A 22374-nucleotide genomic window follows, 5' to 3' on the forward strand; every position below is an offset into this window, starting at 1 on the left:
TCCTGCATTCTGAATGTTAGATTTCCCAGACATCATTGTACATCTTATTGGGGAAAGCTGTGTCTTAATTTCTCTGGTTTGAATGTGTTTGAATAATATTTGAGGGCAGACTGAATAACATTTGAATGAAACTGATATTGAATATTCACTGCACCTCTGTTAATATCCTCTGTAGATTGCCTGATCAAGACCTTGGCCCATCTATCAGTTGGTCAGTATGAGAGTGTCCCTGGTAAAGCCAGACATGTGCCTGGTTTCTGAACTGATGGCATTCTGGCTGAGGACTGTGCCCTTAACCTGTGAAGTTCAGCCTAGTGTGGATGGTTAGTGTCAGAGTTGCCACCCTCCTTCTTCCCCTCATTTGATGGGCTCCATGCAGCCACAAACATAGGGCTGGGCAAGGGTATAGAAATTGTGGTGGTTTGCTTTCTGGGACTTGAGTCAGTCACCAAGAGTAGACCTAACATCTGGAAGAGTAATGGCTGCCCAAAGTTGACCCAGATCACTTGTCTGAATCAGCAGAGAAACTCAGACCACACATAGCAGAAACTGGACCTTCATGTCTGTGACACTGTGTCTAGAGACCAGGACACAATTGTAGCCTGTGTCCCTGGGATACAGATAGATGGATAGATAGATCACTGGAGGGATATAGAGACAGAAAAAAAAGAAAAGAATGGAGAGGGAGGAGGGAGGCTGAGAGGACACCAGCACAGGAAATAAGGCACAGACTAGCCTACGTTTGCTTGTGTCTGGAGGGGACTTGTGCCCTAGGGCCTTCCACGATACTCATAGCCTCTCCAGTCTGAGTCCAGCCTTGCTGCAGGCCTCACCATAATCCCTCAGTGCCTGGAGAAACATCCTGAAAGTTATGAGATGACCACCATTCACTCCCAAAATCTTGGCAGAAAGGTACTCCATGCCTTTCTAGTCTTGGCATACCTGGGGTGGGGAAAAGAACCAGAACAAAAAGCATAAAAGGAACCCAGAATGGACAGGCCCCTACTCATACTTTTTTCCTATATGTTTCCTGTTACCCAGTCATTCATCTCCAAGTTGGCACCACATTTAAAGAAAAAGGAGGGTAGAAGGAGGCAGGGACCACCTGCTCCTAGTGTGTGTGTGGTGGTGGGGAGGGTAGGGGAACACTGAGTCTTACTGATTTAAGAGATTCTTGATGTCCACCAAAATAACAGAATTCTAAAAGTGCACACATGGTCCAGGAGTTATGTGGACTGCTACATGCATGTGCCTGTGCAGTGAGACCCTACTGCTGAGTGTCAGGATATCCAGTGTTTCACATAGATGCCCTTTCAGCATCATATTTATCCCCACAGCAATAGTTATGAGGGAGACACATACAGCCTGACCTATAAAAAGCCCTCAATAAATGGAAAAATTATGCACATTCCTCTCAAGTCTTCCCCAGGTACCAAATCCCTTGTTTTTCTACAAAACACAAAATGTGTCAAATTATTTTAATTATTTAATTAATATCTACCAATCCTGTATTTGAAGTACAGATAAGAAGAAGGATCAACCCCCCTCCCCCAAATCTCAGCCTATTTCTCTCCTGGCTGCTGACTTGGACTTGCATAGATAAGTTGGGTAGCTCACATCTTAATGGGAAAGTCATTCTTTAACACGAGTAGGTCATAATACTGAGATAAAGAAGTAAATTCCAGCTGTGATGACAGTACAGAGGACCTTCTTCAACCTCCTTATCCTGATGAACCCCTTGGGCAGAAGGTGACACGTTGCAGCTTTGGGGGACCCCTAGACCGGGGTGGGAAGAGGTGAGTTTGCTGAGAGCCACAGCCTGTAAGATCTTTATGAATAATCAGGGAGAGACCGGAATCCACCACCCAGTGGGCACATCTTCAATCAGGACAGGCTGTGACAGTCTTGCTTTCTTTTCCCCGGGAGAACGATTTCAATGAGTGCAAAGTTTTAATGACCGCCCTTCACCCTCCCTGCCTCAGCCATCCGCACACCTAACACGCTTCCTTGCTCTAAGGCTGCATGAGCCTTGCTGGTGCATGAGCCTGCCATGTCTGGAGACCATGTGGAACAGGGCATGCCTGTGGTTGTCCATACAGAAGGCAAGGATGACGGCTTCACCCGAGAAGCAGTACAGGCAGCCATCAACCCCATGTTGGACCAGGTCAACACCTGCCTGGACCAGCTGGAGGAGAGGAATGACCACCTCCCTGGCCGCCTCCAGGAGTGCTTGAATCTAACTGGTATACACATGTTGAGTTCCAGCAGCCACTCAAGGAGGCCCCAAGTGATTGGCAGCCCCTAGTGGAGCCCTCCAAGGGTGCCGGGGCCAGGCCCCAACCCTGCCTGCCTGAGCCAGGCTCTAGCCTGAGTCCTTGCCACCTGGCTTAGGACTGGCCTCCAGATGTCCTGGGGTACCTGCCTGCCTGGGCCATCCTTCTGGTACTTCCTTTGGCAGGCCTGGCATCACCCCCACCTCCAGGCATCCCTACCTAGGGTCAGGTGTGGGCCTGTGACCCACCCAACATGCCTGCCTGCCCAAGTCCTGGATGCTTCCCCCTCTGCCTAGGTTCATTAGACGGATTGAGAGTTATCTTAACATTCTCCAGAATTAGTATTCCTGCACCATGTTGCCAATTAAATGGCTATTTCATAAAATGTTGTCTGCAAGCTGCTGTACAAAGGATTGGTAAATTTACCTATTAGAAATTTTACACAATATGTGCAGAATTTTGTTTTTTTCAAGCACAAAATAATTCTGCCATTCAGGTACCTTTTTGATTCTGTCCATTCATACTCTGGTAAGGAGTGTTACATAGTTAAAAATCCCTAATACTCAAGGGACTGGATTCTAATACAAAATGGGCCAGGAGCTAATTGTGTGCTTCCAGATTTTTGTTCCCATAACTTCTGATGTTCTCCAGAACCATGCTGGGCCACTTCTCGTATCCTCACCCTTAACAGAAGCAGGAGATACCCCCACCACCCCCACAATATCCAGGCATGTATCTGTCATCCTCATGAAGTGGCCAGAAGGATCACATCACCTAGGAAGATGTCAGATTACCTACCGTTCTTCTCACCTTAACAAGGGGAGAACTTCAATTCTGACCTGGATAACTCTCACCCTGCCACCCCACCCCCTGTCATCAATGCCCCAGATTACTGAGCCCAGTGTCCCACTCGGTACCTGATGTGATGCATATGCAGAGCCACATCTTCATTGATCGTGATTGGAGTCATCACAAATAATAACATCTACAAGTGGGAGCTTTTCCATCATACACATTTTATTGAAAAACAAAATTTTACAAATTCAAAATATTCTACACAATCTTCTGTTCCCCTCTGACAGAGTGGAACAGTACATCTTCCACTTGCCAAGACTGGTGAGATCAGCATAACAACTGAAGCCATCTGTAAACAAGGCCTCTGGTTATAGTCCCTACTGCAAATGACCACAGAGAACTTGCCATAAGGGCACAGATATTGGTAAAATATAAGCGAGCTGGAGGGTGAACAGTGGCTCCTACTTATTCCTTTTCCTTGAGGTACCTTTGGCACAAGTTCCACTGAAGGAAGTTCCCTGTGGCCTGAGTTTGGCCAGGGTGCGGCAATCACAATTTGTTGGGGACAGACACCTGGGGAGACATGGTGTCTCATGTTAGGATATTGGAGGGCAAATACAAAGTGACACAAGAAAAAATGTTTAATTATCCCCATTGAAAAATGAGAGCAGGCTTTCAACCCTCCCTTTGCTTTAGAAGTTTTACTTTGGAAAACTTGTCAGTTCTTTCTCTGCCTCTTTGCAGTATGTGGAAATCATTTTAAAAAGCTCACTAAACCTCTTGCCAATTTGACAACCCGGGAATGCTCCTTTAAGGACCTGGAAGCAAAAATTCTTGCAAAAGGGGAGAACTAGGTAAAGAGGGAACAACTTAAGCAGTTGAAATCAGAAACTGCTAGACCTTCTGGACAATCGGAGGAAGAAATGACCATCAAAGCAGTGCACCAGAGTCAATAAAGCTGCAGGAGAAGATCATGAAAAGGTAAGGACAGGCAGCATCTCAGGAAGATTATAGCTTCCTCAGAAGCAAAAGGTGTTCCTTCTCAGAACTCCCTCAGGTTATGTTATTGTGCAACAGTATAGAACATTCTAAACAACATTAAATGGTGCACAAAAAGAGCAGCGGTAGCAAAATCATCTCCTGGCAGAGAGGCCCACAATTCACGGGGAAAATGAAATGTGAGGACCTGATCCCAGTATCAATGCCTCACCTTGAATAGAGGCCTGCTGGAGTCCAGCCCCAGTGGATCCAGGGAATTCGAAGCGGGGACGGCGTCGCTGAGGATCAGGAAACAACTGCTTAATTAAACGTTAATCAAGGATATAAAGAGTAATAGAATAAGGATAGCTCAGTGAGGAAATTCAGTGGAGAAAAGAGGCCAAAATAAGGATAGCTCAGTGAGGAAATTCAGTGGAGAAAAGAGGCTGAATAATTCAGCCAGAAGGTGAGAGAAAGAACGACATGGGGAGACCAAGTTTCGGTGAACAAGGCCCGCACTTTATTTTCCAAAGTAGTTTTTATACCTTAAGTTGTGCATAGAGGATAATGGGGGAAGGGGTAGAGTCATGCAGTAAGCCAGGCTTTCTTCCTGCAAACTTATCATATGCAAAAGTTTAGGTGATTTGCATCATCTTCTGGCCCGGAGGCCTGTTAACATTTTAAGAAACTTATTTTTCTCTAAAGGTGATTATTCTAAAGTCAGGCGCCAGCCTCCAAAAGCATTAGATAAAGTTGCATTCCTATAGGGCAAAGATGTAGTGGGCTGTAACAATAAAAAGAATTAACTCAAGGATCCAACGTTACAAACATTAAAGCTACTGCTTACACCAATTATATTAATCAATACACTGCCAGGGACACAGCAGGTAAGGGATATGGAAACTTAGCAGCAAACATTGGCCCAATAAGTGAAAAACCCTTCACCAATACAATTTCTAATCAATCTTTTAACTACTCAAAGGAATCTGTGTTTAGACAATTTAGAACATCTCCTGCCTCTCACAGTTGGGAGGCTCTGAACAATCACATGTGGCCGGAAAAACCTATTCAGGCAGGCTAGAGGATTTCCAAAGGAGTTTGTAGGTTGAAACACTGTCACACCCAGGAATTATTAACTGAAGCTGTAAGCTAACTCTTTTTTCAGAGAGTGGTAGTGGGGGACAGCCCCCCATAAAGTCAGAGGTGTAGGTGAAAGCACAAGCAGAAAGTAGGCAGACTCTGGTTTGGGGGGGGGGGGTAGATGCTCGAGAATTTCCAGGGGAACTCCTGAGGCTCAATCCCGCCTCTGCGTATGCCGAGCCTCCTTCCTCATGACCTTTGCCACGGGCGGAGTTCCTCACGCTGGCTCCCGGCAGTGATAGAATTCCAGTTGAGCTATTCCAGATCCTGAAAGATGATGCTGTGGAAAGCGCTGCACTCAATATGCAATATGCAATATGCACTCAATATGCAATATGCCGGCTCCCGGCAGAGGCCCACATTCATTCACTTCACACGTATCCATGCGCTTTACTATCTTCTATACCACAGCTATGACCACCGTATGGCAGTGTGAGGGAACAGTGCCAGGAGACAGGAGAAAGAGCCCTGCACCCACAATGTCCACCACAATTTTCACACCAAAACCCTTGTTCTCCCCACTGTCAGTCTTTCCTTAAACTGTCAGAGCCTCCTGCTCATAGCCCTATAGGCCCAAATTTACCTAATCAAGAGAAAGCAAAAGCCTGAAATGGGGAAACCGTTGAACCCTTTCCCTCCCCAAACTGAACTCCCCTTTCCTCTCCCCAACTCCAGTAGCACAACACCACAAACAATGCATAACCACCCCTCCACTGTTGTACCAACAACACCTTCTTCCTTGAGGGTGCAGAGAAGGTCCCCTTGAGGCAATGTCACCCCCACCAACAGGAAGACCCAAATGGAAAAGGAACCACCACCAAGAAGAAAGGCTTTTCAGCACATACACAGGGGGAGAGACAGTTACAGACTGGGGGTGTAGCCCTCTCCAGCAAGAGAAAAACAAGGTCTTCATTCTCCAGCTGGGATGCCTTACTTTGGAGGTTCCAGGACATCCAGGCTCACTGGCACATGCCCTGAAGGAAACAAATTGCCCTGGGTTCAAGCACAGTTCATTGACAAGACCCATCGGACCTCTTTCTTCCAACCAAATGCAGAGTGTGCTCAGCGGAAGAGTGCAGAAAGCGAACGTGGAAAGTTCCAAGCACATTCTCACACACAGAGCTGAGACACCTCAGGATACACAATATGCCCTTGCTCTGAACCATGACACAATTCTGACAACAGGCTACTGTCAACTTCTGCCCCAGACCCTACATTTCCTATGCCCTTGGTGGCACAGAAGTCCACTTCAGGTCAGATCCACCTTAGGCCTGAAACCCCACACTTACTATGCCCTTTGTACAACAGAAGTCTGACTCAGGTCACATCTAACTTACCACCCAGTCCCAACAATTCCCATGATCCTTACTGTGGAGAAGTCTAACTTAGGCCGGAGCCAACTAAAGCTCCAAACCTCACATTTCCAATGCCCTTTGCCATAGAAGTCTGACTCGGGCCAGAGCCACCTTATGCCTGGAACCCACATTTCCTATGCCCTTTGAGGCACCGAAGTCTTATTCAGGCCAGAGCTAACTTACCACCTGGACCACCCGGACCCATGTCTGTTGGGGCAGAGAAGTCTGACTCAGATCAGAGCCATTTTACACTCAGGACCCAACATTTCCCAGGCCCTTTTATAACACCAAGGTCTGCCTCAGGATAGAGCCAACTTACACCCAAGTCCCAATATTTCCCATGCCCCTTTGTGACACAGACGTCTGACCAGTAGGTCAGTGCCAACCTACTACCCAGATCCAACTTTACCCACGCCCCATGGGACTCAGAATCCTGACAAGAGGCTACAGACTATGGCCAGGAGCCACCATTCACCATGGCTACATGCTGCCAGTGCCAATATGGCTGTCTTTTAGGACATTCACAAGGCACCTGTGACGTGTGAGCTTTGAAGAAAGTACTGTCTGGCTGGTATACCAGTAGAACATACCAAGAATAGTTGCTCTCTTTCAGTTGTCTCTTTACAGTGCACAGGGAAATCTCAACATGAGAGCTGAGCGTCTACTCAACCAAGTGTAGTCAACATCAGTGGGCACCTCCCAGGAGACTCCTTCAGATTACCCTTCTAGGCTACAGTATAAGGGGGCAATGGTCACCTTTCCGGAACTGCTTTTCACAGCCTATGGCAGTGCACACACTGAAGCAGGAACACAATAACTTCTCTAACAGTGACATCCACAAGTCTGAGGAATGCTGTAAAGTTGGGTAAAGCCCCCGTTATAAAAGTCTCACCTGTGCCAGAATGTAATCTATTCTCATGTTTCACATAATCATCTGCATTGCTATCATCAGTCCCCATGCTCTGCTGATCCCAGGCGGTTCCAGGGATGTGGAAGGGGAAGAAAACCCTTCTTTGAATACAAGAAGTTTCTCATATCTCTCACACCAGAGTCCCCTGTCCTTAATCATTATGAGCAGCTGCATCCAGTGCTGCTCCTTCTTACGCTCTGCCCACCTGCAACTAGCAGGCCTCTGAAAGAGGGGCCATGGTCTATATGACATGCCATCTTTCTTGATCAGAGGGGCTCCTGCCCTGGGGTGACCCTGTAACCTCTAAAAGCCTCTCTGTAAAAGAACAATCAAACTGGCTGGCCAATCAGCCAAGAAATCCATTTAGTTCAGTATGTATTCTCCCAAATCTTGGGAGCATTTTCCATATCAGTCATTTCCACTATGGTTATAGACACAGTGTGCCACCCCCAGATAGCCATATTGACTTGAAATGAAGAGGAGATGGAGGTGAGGGTAACCACCAAAATTTTTTTTTTTTAAGCAAGAAAAATGTTACTTAAGAAGGCTTCACACAGCTTAGTAATTAACATCAGAAGATTGGTCCAGCTAAACCCAGCGATGATGCCCCTTTATGCCATTGGTGTGGAGGTCATCTGTAACCATGACAATATAAGGATCCATTCTGTACCACGAATGGCCCCTGAAAAACAGAGAATTATCTATTTCTTATAAGTAGTACTCAAATCACAGGATTTGAGAAGATGAGGTAATAAACTGCCTTGTCACTTAGCCTCCAGAAGCATGTATTTGATGAATGTTTTCTCTCAGATGGGAATGGTAATGAACTTCAAGGTCTTTTTTGTTTTGTTTTGTTTTTTAAACTTTACAATATTGTATTGGTTCTGCCATATATCAAAATGAATCCACCACAGGTATACATGTGTTCCCCATCCTGAATCCTCCTCCCTCCTCCCTCCCCATCCCTCTGGGTCGTCCCAGTGCACCAGCCCCAAGCATCCTGTATCCTGCATCGAAGCTGGACTGGCGACTCATTTCATATATGATATTATGCCATTCTCCCAAATCATCCCACCCTCTCCCTCTCCCACAGAGTCCAAAAGACTGTTCTATACATCAGTGTCTCTTTTGCTGTCTCGTACACCGGGTTATTGTTACCATCTTTCTAAATTCCATATATATGTGTTAGTATACTGTATTGGTGTTTTTCTTTCTGGCTTACTTCACTCTGTATAATAGGCTCCAGTTTCATCCACCTCATTAGAACTGACTCAAATGTATTCTTTTTAATGGCTGAGTAATACTCCATTGTGTATATGTGCCATAGCTTTCTTATCCATTCATCTGCTGATGGGCATCTAGGTTGCTTCCATGTCCTGGCTATTATAAACAGTGCTGCGATGAACATTGGGGTACACGTGTCTCTTTCAATTCTGGTTTCCTCAGTGAGTATGCCCAGCAGTGGGATTGCTGGATCATAAGGCAGTTTTATTTCCAGTTTTTTAAGGAATCTCCACACTGTTCTCCATAGTGGCTGTACTAGTTTGCATTCCCCCCAACAGTGTAAGAGTGTTCCCTTTTCTCCACATCCTCTCCAGCATTTATTACTTGTAGACTTTTGGATCGCAGCCATTCTGACTGGCGTGAAATGGTACCTCATAGTGGTTTTGATTTGCATTTCACTGATAATGAGTGATGTTGAGCATCTTTTCATGCGTTTGTTAGCCATCTGTATGTCTTCTTTGGAGAAATGTCTATTTAGTTCTTTGGCCCATTTTTTGATTGGGTCATTTATTTTTCTGAAATTGAGCTGTAGGAGTTGCTTGTATATTTTTGAGATTAGTTGTTTGTCAGTTGCTTCATTTGCTATTATTTTCTCCCATTCTGAAGGCTGTCTTTTCACCTTACTTATAGTTTCTTTTGTTGTGCAGAAGCTTTTGAAATGAGTTTCAAGAAAAGATCTGAGAATAGTTCTTGCTTCTATTAAGCTTCATATCAGTGGTTTTCATAGTAGCATCATCACCAGAAAAACCACCATCACGGCCACCACCATCACCATCACTTCCAGTAGGCTAACATGCCTCTCAAAATGACTGCTGCTATCCTGATGAAACTACTCTCTGTGTATAAGAGGACAGTATAAAAAAGAAAGACACCCCATTACAAAGATCTTGCCGTTAAGTGCCCAGTATTTCCCATTTCTCTGTCACGCACATAAATCAGGGGCAAGCATGAGCTTGATATAGATAATTTAGTTTGAAGACCTTGTAGTACATTACCATTGCCATCAGAGAGAAAACATTCATTGAATACGTACCTAAGGAGGATAAATGGCAAGGCAGGCCTAGAGATCAACACCTGGAATAGCACAGAGGAGCCAGGTCACATCTGACCTACTGAGTAGTGTCCCCTTATCTCCCTCAAGAGTTCCAGCTCTTGAGACTGCTGCCAATTGGCAAAACACCCTTTTGGAATACTCTGCCTTGTGATTGCTTCCGAAAAATGCCAATAATCAGCAGCAGGACCCATGAAACAATTCACTGAGGTCTTCCCCACAGCCCCCTCCAATGAAGAGACTCAGGATGACTGTGATGTGATGGACAGCCAGCACACACGTGTGTGGAAATGAGAGGAGGGGTCACCATTATTGTTAAGTTTCACAACTGTTCTGACTAGCAAATGAGCCAGGCTTGATCACCATCATGTCTCTTGGTCAAGGATCACAGGTTAGGAGAAAGCTTTCTCTCAATATTATAAGCTTCAGTTCATCACTGAATGAGGAATTCACAATGACACCCATCATCAAAGGATTTAAAGTAATTTAACCTATTACAGGTATAAACCAAAAGAGTATGAATGTCAGTGTGCTGGGAAAAGGCTACATACTTTAGTTTCCCATCAAAAAAGATATGTGCAATTTGAACTTGGGTGGGTGAAATTCAGGTTCTGTTATGCCAGCTTCTGACTGAAACTTGCATCGCTAACAAAGCAGAGGAACCAGTTATTTATTGAGACTAAAGGTTAGAAGTCTCTTTGAGAACACTTCAAACAGTGCATATTTCTATTGAACATTTTCTCCTCCCCTTTCAAATGAGCAAACGACTTCACCTGAATGTTGACAAATTAATCACCACACAGAGAAGAAGTAACTTTATACAGAAAGAGAAAGAGAAAGAGTAGAGACCTTTCTGGCACTGCCCAGGTAACAGTCACCTTCTGGCCTCCACAAAGTTCACACTCGGGAAAGTCCTCACAGGTGCAGATGAGAAGCTACGTCAGCCTCCATGTGAGGTGTCCTAGTTGAGCAGAGCAGAATATCACTCCCAGAAAGGAAAAACCTGGAGTCCTGGGCTGCCTCTTGCTTCACAGCAGGACTAAAGACATGTGGTTTCCAATGATGTGCTTGAGTAACTCCTGAGTTAACTTGCTGGCCCTGAGAAAGGAAAGTGAAGTGAAGTTGCTCAGTCCTGTCCAACTCTTTGCAACCCCATGGACTGTAGCCTACCAGGCTCCTCCATTCATGGGATTCTCCAGGCAACAGTACTGGAGTGGGTTGCCATTTCCTTCCCCAAAGAAGGAAAGGAAAACAACCACATAAATGAAATGATCCCAAAGTCTAAAGAGCTGGGACAGGAAGAGGAAAAAGTGATAAGAAAAGGAGTTGAACCAGATACCATAACTTTCTGGGGTACTACATTCCTTGAGCACCACCTGTGCCCTAAGTCCTTAACAAAGGTTATCATATCACACTTGATTCTCACAACATCCATGGCAGCATGCTAGAAATCCCATTGAGCAAAGGAGGAGAGTGAAGCTCAAAGATGGTAATAAGAGAGAGCTGAGAGACTTTCAGATACTGGAGGCTATTTTTGGGTGAAACACTAGATACGGTCTCAGCAATGTCTGCAAGCAAACACACGGCCACGTATTACTGGAAAGGTGAAAATTTGAAGGAGTATTGACTCTTGTCTTGACAATTACTTCCACCATATTCCTAGGATCCTTATCGCGTGTGGAAGTGGTCTGGCAAAACGCCATTCCCTACCACCCACTTGGTCCACAGGTCCCATTTTACCCTTTTCCATAGACAGAAATGTTTTCAATTACCTTCAGATCCATGCTGTCATACCAGGAAAAAAAGGCATCCAAGCAGTGCAAATTCCACATTCATGAGGTCTGTTTTCAACAGGCCAATCCAGTCCATCTCACTGCTGCCAGCTACTGCAAGAGTTTCCAATGAGAATAAAAAGACAGATTGGCCTTCTGATGCTAAACTGTCAAAATCAGGTTATTTTGAAAACTGACATTCTAAAAATCAATGTTTCTGCAGCAGAGGCACCCACAATGAACAGAGGAACATGATTAAGATCTGGCAAAAGATACCACAGTCTTGTTGTAGGAACTGATTCCATTAACAGTTTCTACCACAAAATTAGCAAGCAAATTAGCAAGCAGTGTCCAGTGAGAGACCTTGACATTGTTCTCTTAGAGACCCAGGAAAGACATTTGGATACCATCTTCAATTATGTTACAGGTGACAGGGAAGGGGTCCAACCCTCTGCTCAGCACATGTGGTCACATATAACGTAAGTTTGCTCTTACTTGTCTAGTTGCTTTCAGATCCACTCTTCACTTGACAGTCCCCTAGGCTGACCAGTACTGGAATTTTCCATCACAGGTCCTGAAGCAGATCTGCAAGAAGATTGCCTGCACATAGACAGACTTGCACAACTGTAGGAAATTTAAGTAACTTGGAAACACATGTAAGTGGTGTCTGGGGCAAGCATCTGTTTCCCTTATGTAGAGAAGTTTCTGAAAACTTTGAGCCCAGATACTCAATCATGCTACCAGTAACATAAGACAGAGACTGATGTTCAGACATATGGTTGCCCCTTCAAAATGAACCAATAGATCACCCTGCATTAACCAAACACCACACAGAAATTTTGAAACATTACAGTGAAAGGCAATGACACTTATTTGGAGAAGGACAGTCTCAGAGAACACCTGTTTTTTTTTTTGAGAGCTTGGGCTAGTGGACAGCTTGAAGCCAGTTGCTGGTGTTAAACAAGAGTGAAAAAAAAAAAAAAAACAATCGGAACAATTTTTTCCTTATTCATGCAAAGAAGACAATGAAAAACTTTTACAGAAGTCTTATGAAAGAGGATGCACATTTAACTGAGTTAAATGATACCAAATGCATACGTTTTCTGCAAAATAAAACCCCAAACTCTTGTTAATGGTGGACATAGTCAGATGAAATGCATTCAGTGCCATAAACACATCAAAGACAAAGTCACATGATTAAGTTATGCATTTAAAAATCAAGACTATCCCCCAATGTTTACCCTTAATAAAGTTTGTCAAGAGGGAACAATACCAGAATATTAAGGAAATAACTCTTTCAAACAAGAAATTGTAATACAAAATAAAGCATAATCATAGGTGAACTTCACTTTTTGCAAATTGAAGTTTGTAGAAAACCATTTAAAGAAAATTCTGGGGAGTGCCAGGATCAAACTTAATTGAATACAGTGGGATGAACATGTAAACTTCAATGCTAACAGCATCCAGTCTTGGCTGACAAGAGCAGCTAATGCACATCCACAATGACTGTGCAAACTCAAGTACCCAGCCAGTCCATTCAATTCAGAATACGCCCACTGAAAATACTTTTATTGTAAGAGTAGTTATGAAACACGACCAAGATCACAAGCAAATTCAAACGATTGCAATGCCCTATAAAGGCCCACACCATTATACTGTAAACGAAACAAAAAGGAAAACACTTGGTGCTTGATTCTCTTCTGGGTTTTAAAGAAAGCAACAAGCCAAGGGACTTCTGTTTTCTTATTTGTAACCAGCAAACATCACCAAATATTTTAAGGACCATTTTTGCTTGAATACAATGATCTTAAACTCAGATAAAATGCAAAACAGCCTTCCAAGGTGACTGAATACCAGGTCTGGGGCCAGTGAACAAGCCCCAAGCCAATCAAGCCATCTGTGTGCTCATTTTCATGTGAAAATTCTCGGGATTTGTGTTCTGTTTTAAGGCAACACATGAAGAAGACCATTCTGAAAGTTAACCAACAAATGATATTAAACTTAAACCCATGTTGTTAAATAAAACACAAAATACCAAGACAGCCAAGGGCCGTCAGCTGTCATAACACTGCACATGCTCCCTCAGAGCCTTACTTTCTCCTTTCGTGTGGAAAATAATACACTCAGTGGTTAAGAAACATCACAAAAATGTCCAAGATCAGCATTTGAACCAATCCCAGGCAATGCTATGTCTTTCAATGTGTATGTCTCTGTGTGTTGCTGTTTGTGTGTGTCTCTCAGTGTGTGGGTTTACAGTGTGTGTGTCTCTCTCGAGTGTTAGTATCTCTCAGCGTGTGTGTCTCTCTCAGTGTTTTTGTCTCTTTCTCAGTGTGTGTGACTCTGTGTGTCTGTCTGTGTGTATGTCTCTGTGTGTTTGTGTCTCTCAATGTGTGTGTCTCTCTGAGTGTTTGTGTGTCTGTCTCTCAGTGTGTGTATCTCTTTGTATAACTGTGTGTTTCCCTCAATGTGTGTCTCTCTCAGTGTGTGTGTGTCTCTCTGTGCATGTGTGTGTCTCTCAGTGTGTGTCCCTGGGTGTCTCTGTGTGTGTCTCTGTAACTCAGTCAGTGTGTCTCTCTCACCATGTGTGTGCTTTTGTCTCTCAGTGTGTGTATGTTTATCACTCTCAGGGTGTGTGTTTCTCTCTCTCTCTCAGTGTGTGTGTGTCTGTCTATCAGTATGTGGGTGTCTCTGTGTATGTGTGTGTGTCTGTGTGTGTGTATGTGTCACTCTCAGTATTTTTGTCTCTGTGTGTCTATGTGTGTGTCTCTCAGTATGTGTGTGTCTCTCAGTGTGTGTGTCTCTATGTGTCCCTGTGTGTGTTTCTCAATGTTTGTGTCTCTCTCTCAGTGTTTAAGTCTCTTTCAGTGTGTATGTGTCTCTCTCTCAGTGTGTGTGCCTCTCTCTCAGTGTGTGTGTCTCTCTAATGGTGAGTGTGTCTGGTTCTCAGTGTGTGTGTGTGTGTGTGTCAGTGTGCATGTGTGTCTCTCTCTGTATGTCTATGTCTCTCAGAGTGAGTGTCTCTCCGTTGTATGTCTCTATGTGTGTCTCTCAGAGTTTGTGACTCTCTCTCAGTGTTTAAGTCTCTCTATCTGTGTGTGTCTCTCAGAATGTGTTTCTCTCTCTCATTGTGGATGTTTACACACACACACCCTGAGTGAGAGACACACACACAGAGACACAGACTGAGAGAGAGAGACACTCACACTGAAAGACATGCAGAGAGACACACACACTGACTCAGTGACACCACAAATACTGAGAGACACACACATACAAGGACACACACACACACTGCGAGCAAGACACACACACACTGAGAGAGGAAGAAACATCCACACTGAGAGAGATAAAAACATATTGAGAAACACACTCACACTGTGAGAGAGTGAACACAAAAAACACTGAGAGACACACACACACACACCACTGAGAGGAAGAGACACACACACTGAATGAAAGACACACACAGACACTAAAAAAGAGATACACAACACCAAGACAGACACACAATGAGACAGAAACACACACATTGAGAGAGACACACACTGAGAGACACATTCACACTGAGAGAGACACACACAGTGAGAGACATAAAGATACAGAGAGAGAGACACAAACACTGAGAGACACACACACACAGAGACACAGACTGTGAGAGTGAGACACTCACAAGGAGACATGCGCAGAGACACACACACTGAGACAGTGATACCCCACATACTGAGGTACATACACATACAGGGAAACACACATACTGAGAGAGACAGAAACATCCACACTGAGAGAGAAAAAAACACACTGAGAAACACACACACACTGTGTGAGAGTAAACACACAAACACTGAGAGAGACACACACACACACCACTGAAAGGAAGATACACACACACTGAATGAAAGACACACAGACACAAAGAAAGAGACACACAACACTGAGACAGACACACACACTGAGAGACACATTCACACTGAGAGAGACACACACAGTGAGACATACACATACAGAGAGAGACACACACACACAGACACACAGAGACACACACGCTGAGAGACATACACATACACACTGACAGACACACACATACTGAGAGACACACACACTGAGAGAGAGACATATACAAACCCACTGACATACACAAACTGAAAGAGAAACACACATTGCCACCCACTGAGAGACATACATACACACAGACATAAAAACACACACAGAAACACACACAAAGAGACACTCACTAACTGAGTGAGAGACACACACACACAGAGACACTCACACACACTGAGAGAGACACACACATACTAACACACACACAGAGACCGAGAAACACAAAGAGAAAGAGAGAGACACACACACTATCAGACACAGACACACACTGAGAGAGGGACACACATCCTGAGAGAGACACACACACTGAGAGACACACACCCAGAGAGACATGCACACTGAGACACACACACAGACACACTGATAAACATACACATACAGAGAGAGACACACACACACACATTGAGAGAGACACACACACACTAGGAGTGATACACACATAGAGACACACACAGTCACTGAAAGACAGACACATTCTGAGAGACACACACAGAGACAGAGAGACATACACATATGGAGAGAGAGAGACACACACACTGAGAGAGAGACACACACACAAACACTGAGAGACATACACATGGAGACAGAGACAGCCACACACAATGACTGACACACACATACAGAGACACACACACACTGAGAGAGAAAGAAACATCTACACTGAGATTGAGAAAAACACACTGAGATACATACTCACACTGAGAGAGACACACATACTGTGAAAAAGTGAACACAGAAACACTGAGAGAGACACACACACACCACTGAGAGGAAGAGACACACATGCACTGAATGAGAGACACACATAGACACTAAGAAAGAGACACACAACACTTAGACAGACACACAATGAGACAGACACACACATTGACAGAGAGACACACTGAGAGACACACAGAGACACACACACTGAGACAGAGACAGCCACACACAATGACTGAGACACACACACGCTGAGACTGACACACACACACTGATAGAGACAGAAACATCCACACTGAGATAGAGGAAGACACACTGATAGACACACTCACACTGACAGAGAAACACACAAGAGACACACAAACAGAGAAACACGGAGAGAAACATACTGAGAGTGACACATATACACACACTCAGTGCAAAACACACATACAGAGTGAGTCACACACAAAACCACACACATACACAAGACACACACACATACTGAGAGAGTCACACACACTGAGAGAGAGGCATATAGAAACCCACTGACACACACACACTGAGAGAGAAACACACATAGCCACACACTGAGAGACACACATACACACAGACATAAAAACACACACAAAGAGACACTCACTAACTTAGTGAGACACACACACAGACACACACACTGAGAGAGAAACACACATACTAACACACATGCACTGAGAGACACACATACTCTGTGAAACACACAGAGAAAGAGAGACACACACAAACTAACAGACACAGACACACACTGAGAGAGGGACACACAGTGAGAGAGACACACCCACTGAGAGAGAGAGACACACACACTGAGAGACATGCACACTGAGAAACACACACAGACACACTGTAAACATACACATACAGAGAGAAACACACACACACATTGAGAGAGAGACACATACACTAGGAGTGATATACACATAGAGACACACACAGTCACTGAAAGGGAGACACAATCTGAGAGACACAGACACACAGAGACACCCACACTGAGATAGAGAGAGACACACACACTGAGAGAGACACTCACACAGTGAGAGACACATGCACTGAGAGATATACACACACAGATGCACACACTAAGGGAGAGACACAGACACAGAGACAGACACACACTGAGAGAGAGACAAAGCCAAAATTACAGATACACATAAACACACTGAGAGACACACACATACTGAGAGAGAGACGAACATACTGAGAGAGAGGCATATACAAACCTACTGACAGACACAAACAGAGATACACACAATGAGAGAGAAACTTACGCAGCCACATACACTGAGAGACACACATATACACAGAGATAAATACACAGAGATCAACACAAAGAGACACCCACTCACTGAGCGAGTGACACACACCCACAGATATATACACACAGATACTCACACCCACTGAGTGAGACACACACAAACTGACACACACTCACTGAGAGAGACACACACAGAGACACTCACATACACTGAGAGAGACACACACACCAAGACACACACAGAGAATGAGAGACACACACACTAACACACACACACACACTGAGGGACACACATACTGGGAGAGGGACACACACACTGAGAGAGACACACATACTGAGATAGAGACACACACACTGAGAGGCACAGAGACACTGAGAGACATACAAATATGGAGAGAGAGACACACACACACAAACTGAGAGAGAAACACACACACACCCTGAGATATAGACACACACATACACTGAGAGACAAACACACAGAGAGAGAAACACTGACACACACTGAGAGACAAACACATATAGAGACACACAAACACTGTGTGAGAGTAGACACACACACCGTATAAGATTGAACACACTGCATCTGAGACACACACACACACTGATAAAGAGAGACATCCACAGAGAGAGAAACACACAGTGAGAGACACACACACACTGAGAGGGATACACACTGAGAGAGAGATAGAAACACTGAGAGACACACACAGAGACACACAAACTGAGAGACAAACACATACACACTGACAGACACACACACACACAGAGAAACCCACACTAAGTAAGAGGCATATACAACCCGACAGACAGACACATATAAACCCAGACACACACACACACCCACAGAAACACACATAGCCACACACAGTGACAGACACACATATACACAAAAATAAACACACACAGAAAAACACAAAGAGATACTCGCTGAGTGAGAGACACACACCCACAGACACACACACACACACACACCACACACACTGAGAGAGACACACAAACTTACACAAATGCAAGAGAGACACAAACACACTGAGACACACACAGAGAATGAGACACACACACACACTAATAGACACACACACACTGAGAGAGGGACACACACACTGAAAGAGACACACATACTGAGAGATAGACACACACACTGAGAGACACGCACAGAGACACTGACAGACATACACATATGGAGAGAGACACACATGCCTACTGAGAGAGAAACACAAAATTACAGAGAGACACACACTAAGGGAAAGACACACACACATTGAGAGAGAGTCACACACAAACTGAGAGAGAGAGAAACATCCACACTGAGACACACACACACTGAGAGACACACAAACAGAGACATACAGAGACATACACACTGAGAGAGAGACACACATGGATACTGAGAGAAACACACATACAGAGTGAGTCACACATACAGAGAGACACAGTCATACACACTGACAGACACACATATACTGAGAGAGATACACACACACTGAGAGAGAGGCATATACAAACCCACTGACAGACACACCCACACACACAGAGACACACACACTGAGAGAGAAACACACAGACAGACAGAGACACACACACTGAGAGAGAGACACACACACCCTGAGAGAAAGACACAAACACACTGAGACACACACACAGAGACATACACAGAGAGAGAGACAGACACAGAGAGAGACACAAACACAGAAACACAATCACACACACACACACACTGACAGACACACACACTGAGAGATACACATAAACTGAGAGAGAGACACACACTGAGAGAGAACCACACAAACATAGATACAAGCACACTGAGACACACACACACTGATAGACATACACATACAGAGAGAGGACACACACACTGAGACACACACACTACGAGTGACATACACATTGAGAGTCACATACAAACCCTGAAAGTGAGACACATACTGAGAGACCCAAACACACTCAGACACACAGAGACACACACACTACAAGAGAGACACAAACACTGAGACACACACACACGCACACACACTAAGCAAGAGAGAGAGAGAGACATCCACAATGAGAGAGAGAGTAACACAGAGTGAGAGACACACACACTTAGAGAGACACAAACACTGAGAGCCACACACAGGGACACATAGACACATGCACACTGAGACACACACACAAACTGAGAGACATACATATACAGAGAGAAACACACACACTGAGAGAGAGAGAGACATGTACAATGAGAAACACACAGTGAGAGACATACACACTGAAAGTTATACACAAACACTGACAGACATACACACAGACACATAGAGACACACACACTGAGAGACATACACATACAGAGACAGACACACACTGAGAGAGAGACACCCACACACTGAGAGACAGACTCACACACACTGAGAGACACACAAACACACATTGAGAGACATACACAAACAGAGACACACACACACACACTGAGAGAGCAACACACACACACTGAGAGCATAACACACACTGAGAAAGACACAGAGACTGAGATAAGACTCACACAGAATGTGAGAGACACATAGAGACATACACAAAATGAAAGAGACACACACACACACTGAGTGAAACAAACAAACACACAGAGAGACACACACATACAGAGAGACACACACATGAGAGAGAAACACTCTGAGAGAAATGCACACAATCACACACACACACACTGTGACAGACACACACACATACTGAGAGACAGACACTCACTGAGAGGCTCACACACAGAGAGTCACACACATACACAGTGAGAGAGACACACACATATTGACAGAGACAAACACACACTGAGAGAGAGACACAGGCACACTGAGACACACATACACACACATAGAAGAACAGACAGTGAAAGACACACACACCATCTCTCTTATGTTTTGTTCTTTTTGTGTGTTTGTATTTGTCTTGTGTGTAAGTGTGCTGGCTATGGGAAACTCAAATTTGTTTCCTGAATGCAGCCCCTTAGGTGCATTCTCCAGAATGTGACCATTTTGTGTAATAATCCTTCTGAGTTAACTTGTAAATGAGCACCACTTACCTGACTCAAAACTAACAGCGCTTACAAATGAAATACTTCCTAATATTTAGAAAATTGACCAAAAAGAATGTTAAACCTCTTGAACTGGGAAATACTCAGTACTGAGTTGATATATCTGGTATTGAAGCTAGCTTGAGTTTGTTGGTTTTCTAAATGTAACACAACTGTTGTACCTAGATTTTTTAGAGATCAAATAAGACCTTATATCTGTTGCAAATGTGTCAGCAAGAAAATATCAATAACTTGATATGATGAAATATTAAGTCTACCTAAAATAGCTTTCTCCAGATTTTGATAACTTGAAAGTAATCCATGGTAAATGGCAAGAATTCATTGACAATCTGGGTCACACTTCAAATAGGATAAAATATTGGAACATTGGTTCCTGGACAAATCTAAGTTTACCAACCTCTCCCTTCTTAGAAGAGGAAAACTAAAGCATAAGTTTCCAATCAGAAAATACTGGTATAACAAAAAGTTCACAATTATTTGCCTCTTCAGTTCAGTTCAGTTCAGTTCAGTCGCTCAGTTGTGTCTGACTCTTTGCAACCCCATGAATCGCAGCACACCAGGCCTCCCTGTCCATCATCAACTCCAAGAGTTCACTCAGACTCACGTCCATCGAGTCAGTGATGCCATCCAGCCATCTCATCCTCTGTTGTCCCCTTCTCTTCCTGCCCCCAATCCCTTTCAGCATCAGAGTCTTTTCCAATGAGTCAGCTCTTTGCATGAGGTGGCCAAAGTACTGGAGTTTCAGCATTAGCATCATTCCTTCCAAAGAAATCCCAGGGCTGATCTCCTTCAGAATGGACTGGTTGGATCTCCTTGCAGGCCAAGGGACTCTCAAGAGTCTTCTCCAACACCACAGTTCAAAAGCAGCAATTCTTCAGCGCTCAGCCTTCTTCACAGTCCAACTCTCACATCCATACATGACCACTGGAAAAACCATAGGCTTGACTAGATGGACCTTTGTTGGCAAAGCAATATCTCTTCTTTTGAATATGCTATCTAGGTTGGTCATAACTTTCCTTCCAAGGAGTAAGTTTCTTTTAATTTCATGGCTGCAGTCACCATCTGTAGTGATTTTGGAGCCCAGAAAAATAAAGTCTGACACTGTTTCCACTGTTTCTCCATATATTTCCCATGAAGTGATGGAACCAGATGCCATGATCTTCATTTTCTGAATGCTGAGCTTTAAGCCAACTTTTTCACTCTCCTCTTTCACTTTCATCAATAGGCTTTTTAGTTCCTCTTCACTTTCTGCTATAAGGGTGGTGTTATCTGCATATCTGTTCTTGCCTGGAGTATCTCATGGACGGGGGAGCCTGGTGGGCTGCCATCTATGGGGTCACAGAGTGGGACACGACTGAAGTGACTTAGCAGTAGCATTAGCAGTATCTGCATATCTGAGGTTATTTATATTTCTCCCAGCAATCTTGACTCCAGCTTGTGCTTCTTCCAGCCCAGCGTTTCTCCTAATGTAATCTGCATATATGTTATATAAGCAGGGTGACAATATACAGCCTTGACATACTCCATTTCCCATTGGGGACTAGTCTGTTGTTCCATGTCCAGTTCTAACTGTTGCTTCCTGATCTGCATATAGTTTTCGCAAGAGGCAGGTTAGGTGGTCTGGTATTCCCATCTCTTTCAGGATTTTCCACAGTTTATTGTGATCCACACAGTCAAAG

At 44.2% G+C, this 22374-nt stretch overlaps 1 pseudogene; it reads left to right on the forward strand.

Moving 5' to 3' along the window:
* The first annotated feature begins 2050 nt into the window (after positions 1-2050).
* LOC147340991 (bublin coiled-coil protein pseudogene) lies at positions 2051-2391 on the forward strand (annotated as a pseudogene).
* Positions 2392-22374: the final 19983 nt, after the last annotated feature.

This window comes from Bos grunniens, chromosome X, assembly GCF_055505025.1.
Source record: "Bos grunniens cultivar Pamir isolate PY7600 chromosome X, Bosgru_T2T1.0, whole genome shotgun sequence".
NCBI classification, from domain to species: domain Eukaryota; kingdom Metazoa; phylum Chordata; class Mammalia; order Artiodactyla; family Bovidae; genus Bos; species Bos grunniens.